The 12,112-nt window shown below is 35.3% G+C and overlaps 1 pseudogene; it reads left to right on the top strand.

Annotated features, from left to right (window-relative positions):
- The first annotated feature begins 1,338 nt into the window (after positions 1-1,338).
- Positions 1,339-1,436, top strand: LOC132297997 (small nucleolar RNA R71; annotated as a pseudogene).
- The last annotated feature ends 10,676 nt before the right edge of the window (positions 1,437-12,112 follow it).

Genomic DNA, 12,112 nt, shown 5'->3' with positions numbered 1-12,112 from the left:
AACGGGAAAGAGAAGAACAGAGACTTGCCTTGGAGTTTCAGATTTGAAACTCTAATTCCACAGTTTCTGTAAGATACGTTTGTGTCCTAACAACAAGTCTGCACCTCCAATGCTTTAGTTCAACCTAGAAACACCCCATGCCTTCCTCTTTGAATTGCTTTAATAATCAACCAAGGATACTCTGCGTTTCTCTCTAACTCCTCCCTCTGTTTCTCTGAGAAATTTATTTGTTTGCAACCCTAGGTAGAATGTACATATGTATATTTATAGACTTATAAAACCCTAAACCCTAATTCTAGTTGTATTCCGAGAATAAAACATCTTAATAGGCAAAATAACAAGGCGGCTACATCTTGACACCTAAAACCCTAAGTCACGATACACCAGCTCCCATAAACCGTGAATTTACTATATTAAACAATTATGTAATTACAGTAATTAATAACAGCCAATTAATACACGTAAATAAATAAATAAAAAAGATTAACAAATAATACAACACTTAATTCAAATAAGGAAACAAAACAATTAAAATCATTTAAGCAACCACAATTAATCAATGAAAAACAAAATAACTATGTTACATAACTAAATCAATTAATCAATGAAAAAATTAAATTAAATTTTCAATCCTATCCTTTTGAAAACTAGGGGTATTACAAATACGATGATTGGTTAGGAAAATGAGAATTAGAAAATTGATTGCCATGTGATTGAAATGATGATGATCTAAAACCTTGGGAACCTTGGCCTTGCATTGGAGATGAAACATACTTCCCTTGAAGACCACCTTAGGAAGGGTTTGAGCCTTCCCCTTGGCTTTTCTAAGAGAAAGTTGGATGGTTCCTCCAACTTGAATTGTAATGAGTGTCATAGGGATTATTCCCTTGGTTGACAAATGTAGCATTGACTTGCTTATGGTTTTCACTTAGCATATGCCTATGGGGACAATTGGAAGTAGAATGTAAAACACTTGAACAAGTCATGCAAGATTCATTAGATGCACGATGGGAATGGTTAGGGGAGGAAGACATTTGATTCGCCGAAGTTTGGTTGATCACAAATTGATCAAATCTTTAAGATAAGGATTTCATCTTGGCGGCTATATCATTGGAATTGTCAACTTAATATAAGCCGACATTCTTCCTTCCACCAAAGTTTCTACCATTTTTAGAAGATAATGATCTATGCATTGAATTTTCACTCATACTTTCATACAATTGCCACACATCATTTTCATGCTTATCAAGATAAGAGCCACCCATAGATGCATCAACCATACCCTTGTGATTATCCGATAAACTTTCATAGAAATATTGAACTAGTTGCTACTTAGGTATGTCATGATATGGGCATTTCCTAAGCAAATCATTAAACATTTCCCATGTCTCATGAAATATTTCCCCATACCTTTGAGAAAATTTACGAATGAAAGTCCTCATGACATTGGTCTTTGAAACCGGATAGTATTTCTTCAAGAACTCTTGTTGCATTTCTGCCCAAGAAGTTATCGAAAAATGCCTAAGATTGTTGAACCAATATTTTGCCTTGTCTTTAAGGGTGAAAGGAAAAAGTTTAAGTCTTAAAACCTCTTCCGGCATGTCCGTGTATTTCACGGTGGAACACACTTCAAGAAACTCATCCAAATGCTTGTAAGGTTCTTCACTTAGAAGTCCATTATAGTTAGGAAGCATTTGAATGGTTTGCGGTTTAATCTCATAGTGATGTACTCTAAATGGGGGTAATTAAATGCAAGTGGCTGCATTGTATTCATTAGGCACATAATGGTCTCTTAAAACAATGGGAGGATTCACAATTGGTGGTGTTAAACGAACACCTTGATTAGCTTGAACCATGGGAGGTTATGGAGCAAAAATTGGTCGAGGAATTCCCAATGGAACTTGGCCTTGTTATTGTGGTAGGATGAATGGTCTAGGCATGCCCAATGGTACTTGAATGTTTTCATGATGCACATTAGGGTGGAGGATGCTTTGTTGGTCTATGTGACCAAGGTCCTCCACATGGTCGTCATATAGTTCCTCCATTGGTGAAATGAAGTGATGAGAACTACCTTTTCCCCTAGGATTATGAACAACCGATTCAAGATGCAAATTAAGAGGGACAAGAGTTGGATTTAATGACCTACGACCATGCATACACTAGCTAAGCAAATAACAAGCAAATAACAATCACTTCACCCCCACAACAAATCAATCAACAAACATTCTCCACATACATTAATCCCATACTCCCATGCTTGAACAATATGCAAAGAAAATTAAATTGCCTCCACGCGGGCTAACGATTAACTAGAGATTGAGTTAGAAAGGTCTTACAAAGGGTCCTTAAACAACTTCAATTAAACTTTCAAGTTTCAACCCTTGCTATGCTTTGCAAATTTTTAAATTTTAGCTCATTTTTATGCTTTTGCTTAGCTTCACTTGGCTTCCTTGCTTTTAATCCTCCCTTGCTCAACTTCTTTTGCTCAATCCACCTAGCCAAGTAAGAACAAACACAATAAATAACTAAAAATAAAGTAAACAAAAACTTGATCAAAAGAGTACTAATTCCTATTTGTTTCCAAAACACGGCGTTGCCAATTCAATCATCGGCAACGGCTCCAAAAACTTGGTGTAAGTCGTGGGTGTACAACCAAATTTGTGCAAAATAGTGTGGTCAAGTTTTAAATTTATAAATGCCACTACTACCTCTAACTAAAAATATAGCTGGGGTGAGTAGGGCTCATCCCAAGAAATTGTGGGTGCACTAGCAATGGAAACAATATATAGGTTAGTAGGTCGAGTAATCAAAAGTGGATTGTTTGGTTGATTAGATTACAAACTAAACTAAACAAGTTCAATGTAAAATAAGCAATTTAAATGAAATTTAGAGAAAACAAGAGAGTGAGGTATTGGGGTTTAGAGGTCAGCACAAAACATCACCATTTAGACATTCAATGTATAATTAATAAGGGAAACATGTGTTGCAATTTGAGAATGTGTGATTGATTGTTTCAACAAGTATGGATGACCAATTAAGCATATATTGTCTAAGCAACCTAATAAATAGCACAATATATCAAACTAAGTCATTAATCCTTCCTTTAAGCTCATAATCCCAACACATCACATGGTTAGAGAATAATACTACTTGCATTTATAAGCATGGAATATCAAACAACAAGCATGGATTGTCCTCCAATCTAACAACTAAGGTAACTACACTACAACTAAGCTAAGCTAAGGGCATGAAAATTAATCTAAATAAACTAAGAAAGAGGCAAAATCCATCAAGACATGAGTATGAACCATCAAATAAACCACAATAGTATTCTATTAAGCACTATACTTTGACAATCTCTAGATCCATAGCATCAAGACATATAGACATGTATCAATAACACAAAAATTAGAGATAAACACATGAACATCTATTCTAACACACATAGACATATTGATAGAATGAAATAATCAATTGGAAGTATTAAACCACACAAATCATTGAATAAACAAGATTCATGTATAAAATAAGTGTCAAGACAAGATTACAACACAAATCCCCTCAAAATACAAAGCATTAGAGTCTAGAAGGCATGCTTAGGGCTAAATCTAGCCCAAGAAGATATTTAGCCACTCATTGAAGTAACCATCCAACCCTCAAGGGCTATCTCCATGGTAGGAATGACTTTCTTCTTGATGGAAACCCTAGAAGAATGGAAGAACTCCCAAGATTGTATCTCTAGCCTCTCCTCCTCTCTTTTCTTCCTCTCTAAGAATGTTTCTAAGTATATGTGTAAAAAGTAGCTCAAATCTTTATATAGGTAGCTCAAGTGTCACACCCAATGGTTTCGACTAGTGCACAAGGGCTCCTCCAATGATTGCACCATGAGACAACTTTTAATGAGCTGGAACTTATTTTTTTTCGGACTTGAGGAGGTTCAATCGATCGAACTATGGTGAGATCGATCGAACTTAGGTGAGATCCATCGAATGTTGCAGAGATAGATCATCCTTAGCGGCGCCTTTTTGAATAAAGACAAATCTCTGGGATATTTTAGGAAAAAGACAAAAGTGGTAGGTGGGGTGGTAGGTGAGGATAAGATCAAGCAATTCCAATCGATCGAAGGAATATTGGATCGATCGAAGGTGGTGGAATCTTTTGGATAAGAACAAGGGCTTGGATCCATCTTCAAATGTCTAAATCGATCTTGCTCTGATTGATCGAAGGAATGTTGAGATCGATCGAACTTGCTGTTTTTCCTTACTCTGCTTCTACTTTGCTCCTTTCTTCCATCCAGCTTAAGTTAGCTTCTTTAATGTTCTTATTTGGCTGAATTAGCTTATTTTTTGGGATAAGCACCTGAAAAGGGCAATAACATGAAATTAGTCTAAGTCGGGAAAATAAGATAGATAAAGGTCCTAGAATACCTAAGCTTAAGGGGTTTAAATACGCACTTTTTAGCGTTCATCAAGATCCTTCCATTGAGAAAGACTAATGCCTTACTTCAACCGAACCATCTCAATTCCTAGAAAATACCAAAGTTTGCCTAAATCCTTAGTAAGGAAGCTAGAACTCAAGTGATGGATTAAAACTTCTATCCCATCTTTGTCATTGCCAGTGATAACGATATCATTTACATACACCACAAGAATCATAATACCACGTTTCATTTTCTCAAAAAAGAGAGAGTGGTCAACTTGGCTTCTGGTCATATAATGAGCTACCACTACTTTACTGAACTTATCAAACCATGCACGAGGGACTATTTTAGGCCATAGATAGACTTCTTGAGATGACAAAAACACTCCCCCTTATACTCAAACCCAGGTGGTTGAGTCATATAGACTTTCTTAGTAAAGTCACCATGCAGAAAGGCATTTTTAACATCAAGTTGATGAAGTGGCCAGTTTAGATTAAATGAAATAGAGATTCTCAAACGAACAAAATTCAGTTTGGCCACAAGAGAGAACGTCTCATTATAATCAAGCCCATAAGTCTGAGTGTAACCTTTAACAACAAGTCAAACTTTGAGATGGTTAACAATACCATCAGTCTTCAGTTTAACAGTAAAAACCCAACGACAACCAACAACCTGAGTATCAGTAGGCTTAGGAACAAGATCCCAAGTATAATTCAATTTTAAAGCATTTATTTCTTCTTCCATAGCTTTCTTCCACCCTGGATGAGAAAGTGCCTCCCTGTAGGACTTAAAAAGAGCAATAGAGGATAATAACAAAGAAAAAGCTTGAAAGGAGGAAGATAATTTATTATACGATACAAAATTGGAGATAGGGTGATTTGTACAAGACCGTTTACCTTTCCGAACAGCAATAGGTTGATCAAGATCAGAGTCCGGAGAGAGAAGAATCTCTAAGCATTGAAGCAACTGGTAGAAGTGGCAAGGCTGGGACTGTTTCAGTCGTTGGAATATGATTAACTACTCTTTTTCGGCGACGAGCATACACATGAAGAGATGGTGGGATATCAGAATAAAAAATTAGAGTTGGAATAACAGACTCTTGAAGAACAGAGTCCTCTAGACGACTGCCTTCTTGAGAATAATAAGGAACATCCTTAAAGAAAGTTAAATCTGCACACACAGAATGTTGACGAAGAGTTAGACTGTAACATTTATATCCCTTTTGAGTGCAAGAATAACCTAATAAAATACATTTTTGAGCACGATGATCAAGTTTGTCTCATCCCAGGCTTATATTATGAACAAAACAGACACACCCAAACACCTTTGGAAGAATAAAAAAAGAGTTTTTATCAGAAAATATCATTTGAAAGGGTGATTTTCCTTAAAGGAACCTAGAAGGTATGCGGTTTAAAAGATAAGCAGCAACCAGAATCGCATCTGCCCAAAAATGTTTTAGAACATGCATTTGAATTATTAAGGCACGATCGATAGCTAAGAATGAGCCATTCTTCCGTTCAACAACTCCATTTTGTTAAGGGATATCAACATAAGATGTTTGATGGATAATGCCCCTCGACTCAAAATTTTCTTGAAAAACATTAAGTTCATATTCAAGAGCATTGTCAGTTCTAAGAACAAGTAATTTTGCATCAAACTGATTTTGAATTTCAGCATAAAATGATTGAAAAATAGATAATACTTGAGATCTATATTTAAGAATATAAACTCAAGTTAAACGTGAATAATCATCAATAAATGACACAAAATAATGAGCACCAAATAAACCAGTAGTACGAGCTGGTCCCCAAACATCAAAATGTACTAACTCAAAAGGTTTTAAACTTTTATTATCAAAACAAGACTTAAAAGTAGCCCGACAATGTTTACTAAGTTTGAAAGTAGTACAATTAAACTTAGAAAAATTAACTAAAGAAAGGCCAAGGCTCGAAGACTATTTGAAGAGGGATGTCCAAGGCGGCAATGCCACTTGTAGGTTGAAGGGGGGTGGAATGTAGAGCTGTTGGAGCAGTAATTAGCTAGAAGTAGTAAAGATCATCTTTCTCAAACCCCCCACTAATCATCTTTTTCATTTTGAGATCCTGAAAGACACAATGGGAAGGAGAAAAAGTAATTAATCAATTTAAATCTGATATAATTTTGCAAACTGACAATAAATTGAATGAAAATTGAGGGATATATAAAACTAATGAAAAAGTGAGACCCGAAGTACGATAGGTACCAATTCCATGAACAGGTGATTTGGCACCATTCGCTATAGTAACAACCGATGGTGAGAAAATATGAGAAATATCATAAAGAAAAGATGGGTTACCTATCATGTGAGTTACTTGTCATGTGATCGGATGCCCTTAAATCAATGATCCAAGGTGTAGAAGGTGAAGCATAAAAACATGTATTACCTGAAGTAATGATAGTAGCGGTGGAGGAAGGCTGATTTACATGTTCACGCTTTACCAATTTGGTGCTGGTGATTGACCCAAGAAGATGGGATTACTTAGTATCCATCACAATAGTTGCTGAACAAATGAGATATAGTAGCGAGAGGAAACCGAGATAAGAGAACCAAGATCTAGCCGAGATGAACTCGAGAGAAATTATCGAGGAGAGAGCCGAGGAGGGATCCGAGAGAGATTGCCGAGACGAGAACTGAGATCATCGAGGAGAGATCGCCGAGAAGAGATTGAGAGAAAGCCGAGATGGAATCTAGATCGGAATCTGAATAAGACTAAAAAAAATTAAAGAGGGATCAATTTATGCTTTGATACCATGCTGAAAGAGAGAGAAGAGAATATATGAAAACGTATATGTTATTGAGTCAGTAATACAATAATATAATGGTGTTTATATAGAAGAAGTTACGGGAGTAGGTGAGTGGAGAACATTTAAACCCTATACATGGTAATTCTATATATGGTAATAAGGGGTAGGTGACAACTCACATAATACTAACTGTACACGTGTGAAAACTCATACAATACTGTACAACAACTAGCTTGACACTTTGACAATTCCTCTTTGCATAAAGCAACCCTTGATGAAATAACACCAAAATCATTCTTGTTTAGTAACTTTAAGGGACTCTTTAAAGCTCTCAACTTCTGAACAACACAAAACATTTTGGTCCCATGAACCTCCTTCTGCTTGCCATTATAAACAATATCAATGAATTTATCATTTAGTGTATAGAAGTTAAAGAAACTAAATGGTAGGTTCTTCTTTGGTGAGACACAACCAAAATTGACCACCATTGGGGAGTAATCTAAAACCCCATGTGTTAGAATCTCACAAGCAGCTTATAGAAATATTAGCACGCCCAAAACTACTATTAATCAAAGTGAAATAGATACCAGAGAATCTCAAGTCTTCCAGCTCATTTCTATGCAAGAAATGTTTAAAATCGTCTATCCCTTAAGTCCATCTCAAAGCCCCACCAAGGGTTTCATTCACATAAAGTAACACATTGAAATCCCCCATAAGGATCCATGGGACATCTGTTTATCAATACTCCTCTATAAGGGTAATATCTCCAAGGCAGTATTTACAGCATACACAAAAGATGCTAGACATATCAACTTTAGATCATTGATCCAGATTGAACAGTTGATAACTTATCCATTACCAAAAATAGAGAGCATTGAAACCCTTATGGGGTCCCAAAGAACCCAAACCCTTCCCAAGACTGAGTATGTGTAGTTACACAAGATTTTCCAATTTTAAGAAATGATTCTATGGAAATCATCAACATTATCCTGGCAAACTTTAGTTTCTAAGATTGCAATCAGACACAGCCCTTAATCTCTTATCAAGCTCTTCACCTTTACTTGTTTGGGGGTAGAGTTCAATCCCCTAATATTCCATGCAGCCCAGATCATTAAGGTAAACTGGTTAGCTTACTCAACCTCCTAAACCCTTTTAGGTAGTAACATTTGTCAACTAGGCTTCATGGCCTTTGTCTTTTTGTTAATCTTAGAATGGTTAACATGCATAGGTTTCCTAGATTTGAAAGCCTTGTTCAAGATTGGGGAGAATGAAGGATCATAAAAGCCATGATTGGATACTGAGGTGGAGATATCATCATCTGATAGCTCATCATTTTCAATTATGGTACCAAGACTATCCTCCCTTATATCTAAATCTAAGGCATTAAATTGATTAGAGACTAGGATTGGCAATGAAGGAGGTATACCACCATGGGATATAGTCATGTTATGGGGGGACAATCAACAACAAGGTTCAAAGACTTAAATATGCTAGATTGTAGTAATAGTGAATCAGGAGCAGAGCAGAGCAGAGCTCAGTAAAAGTGCAGTTATGCTTACAAGGCATTGGCAAAGGAGGATGTGAATCATATACTGAATCCCTAATTTCAATTTGCATAATGTTATCAGATGATGGGAGCATGGATAATTGATTTGTAGTGGAGTGCACAGGAGATCAAGATGGATGTTGTAGCCTTAGGTATTGGCCTACAGCTAGACGGGAGAGGGAATTGGTGTAGACTTGTCGCGTGTACACCCAAATTTGTGCAAAATAGATGTTAGACTAAGATGAGTGTGGCCAAGTTTTAAATTTATATTTTGCCACTATTACCTTTCACTGAAAAAGAGCTACATTTTTCATTATGTGGTAGAGGAGTGTCCATGTGCCAGAGTCTAAGTGTAATTGGCTTACCTGCAAAAACCCACTGCTTACCAAAGATAAGCTCTTTGCATTTGTCTACTGAATCAAATCTGAAAAAGTATCTTCTATCATCGCTAACAACAACTTTCTAAAGCCTTCTCCTCCTCTACAGCTTATGAGCAATGTGATACCCCTCGGTTCTAGAGCCACGGGTGATCAAGTCCGAGCACAGATCTGAGGGATACCAAACAATTAAGTATTTAAACAAGCATAGAGTGAAAGAAGAATTAAGAATAAATAAATAAGAGGAAAGAATAATAATAATAATAATAAGAATAATAATAAGAATAATAATAATCATAACTCCTTAAATGACTTATTAAATAATCCTCCAAATGGCAATATCCAAAATTTCTGATATTATTACAACTCGGGAATCCATCATGTGGACCCCTAACCATAATCCAACTGAAACTAAATAATAATAAAATAAATAAATAAATAAAACCAAAACTAAAACACAAGGAAGACTCCTACGTCAAATCGGAAGAGTGAATGGATAGTCTCTGCTCAGCACGAACCACCTCTATGGCTGGATCTGACGAACACCTGAAAAATAATAGTGGGTCAGGCCCACGAACAAGTTCTAATCTACTACATCCCAAACAGAGACCCGATACACGTATACATCCTAGTCAATCCAACAATAACTATATAGTCCGTATAAATATATATACACTAAAGAACCTCACTAGACTATAGGATTGTCTCAACCTGAATAGAAGGCAACATGCAAAACGCACATATAGTGGGCATGAGTACCTAAACCTACCAGGGTACACAACTACACTATATTTAGCTACACATCCCTAGCAATATACACGCCCTAACTACTGATCCTAAGACTCAAGCTCATATCATAGCACATATATATATATATATATATATATATATATATATATAATTCATACTTATAGAGGATTAATTATAGTTGGATAGCATGAATTATATATATATATATATATATATATATATATATATAATTCATGCTATCCAACTATAATTAATCCTCTATAAGTCATTCAACTTGTTCCGTTGACCTGACTTGAATATAAGTAGGACTTAATATTTTAGTTAATCCATTTCCTTATACAAAATAAGTAGGACTTAACATTTTAATTAATCTATTCCCTCATACAAAATAGGTAGAAATTAATTGATAAGTTAATCCATTCCGAAAATGTCACCATCCCATACTGGTGCATTTCATCACACAATCCACAATTGATGAAAATAAATATAATGCCACATCAATTAAATCCAGAGATGAGCATAATATAAATCAGTCATGTATATGATCATAATATGCTACAACTACATGATTAAATCATATTTACACCACATTAAATTGTTAAATTAAATTTAAGCAATTATACTCTTCTAATACCCCTAATTTTAAAAGGATAGTCTCGGCATTTATTTATTAATTTTATTGTATTTTTACGTGATTATTTGGTTTAATTATTTTATTTAATTATTTACCTATGTGACATGTATTTAATTGGCATTTATTGTTGAAGTATTTAATTGTTTAATTATGAATTTTATTTTGTTTCTTATTTTTTTTAATGGGTTGTCTTAAATTGACTTATTTAATTTATTTAACTTAATTGGTTTAATTTAAATGTTTAATTTTTCACGGTGTAATTATTTTATTTATTTAAATTTAGGGTTTTAGGATTTATCGTTGGCCGACTTATAGTCAGAGTTGGAATAGGGTTTGGTAAATTAAAGCCTATATATTTATGTACATACTGGGGTTTAGGGTTTTAGAAAACATAAAGCTATGTCTGTATCACCAAGGGCTGCTAAGAAATAGAGCGTGAAACTGGGGAATTGGCATACCAGTTCAAGGAAGACTACAGAAACTGGGAATTTAGAACTTAAAGTCTGTAACTCAAAGGCAAGTTCTTATCTTCCTCCTTCCCTTGGCTCGTGTTCTGTGCACTTAGATTATCTCTAGGGATGAACTAATTAATAACTGAAACTTATGTGTTTATTATATGCTCTGTTGATGATCTGGTTGCTTGAAAATCAAATATGTTTACAGGTTGTGCGTGTTTGTTTAAGTTCTATTCAGTAAAGCATGTTAAACTCTGTTGTAGTTTTAATTATCATACTTGTTTTTATCTTCTGTAAATGGATCATGGAGATGTTATTGGGATGATATAAGACTCCTAGGTGTAGGGGTGAAGAGAAACAGATGGGTTGGATCATAATTGATATTGTAAATTGTTTACAGTGCTGCTCTTCAAGCATGCTAGTTCAATGGTTTAGTTTAAACTCTGTAACGGTTTCCAATATTGTAAACAAATCCTGGAGATGATTATAGGCTTAATTAAGGCTTCTTGATTTGTTCTAAAAACCCATAGAGTGGTAGGAGTAACCCAGTGACGAAGCACAAAAGCTGAAACGAAGCACCGGGGACTGAAGGCTCTCAAAGGAGGTGAGAGCCGACTCCATAGAAGTGGGAGCCGGCTCCCACAACAAGTAGAGCTGGCTCTAAGGAGTCCTAGAGCCGGCTCTAGGCTGAAAAGAGCCTGCTCCAAAATTTGGAGCAGGCTCCCTTTTTATTTTATGATTTGTTTTAATTTTTTTTTTTTTTTTCTACGTACTGTGCTTACTATTGGAGCTTGGGTTTTAAATTTGTTGGGTCTGGGGTTCCACAGAGAGTTTAGAAGGCTGAATTTGGGTGTTATTAGGACCTTAAATTGATTAGGGTTTAATTCTAAATTGTCGGGACAAACAGTGTAAAAATTAAGACACTCCCTATGTTGTTAACAAATGAAAGATAAATTAATTGCTGAATTAAATTTCAGCAATTTGATGGAATATAATGTGTTTATAAAACTTGTTTTAGAATGCATTCAAGTACATGATAAGGTCATTTAATTATTAATTTTGATCTATGCATGCTTAGGAGGCTAGTTGCTGAATTATTAAATCGTTTCCTGCAACTATATGGTTAATGCTTGGATTTAAATTGCT

The sequence above is a fragment of the Cornus florida genome, unplaced genomic scaffold, assembly GCF_030987335.1.
Source record: "Cornus florida cultivar Cherokee Brave unplaced genomic scaffold, ASM3098733v1 CherokeeBrave_3.0.0_Hap2_Chr02, whole genome shotgun sequence".
NCBI lineage: Eukaryota > Viridiplantae > Streptophyta > Magnoliopsida > Cornales > Cornaceae > Cornus > Cornus florida.
The sequence above is the reverse complement of the archived record's forward strand: the minus strand, read 5'-3'. Positions and strand labels throughout refer to the sequence as shown.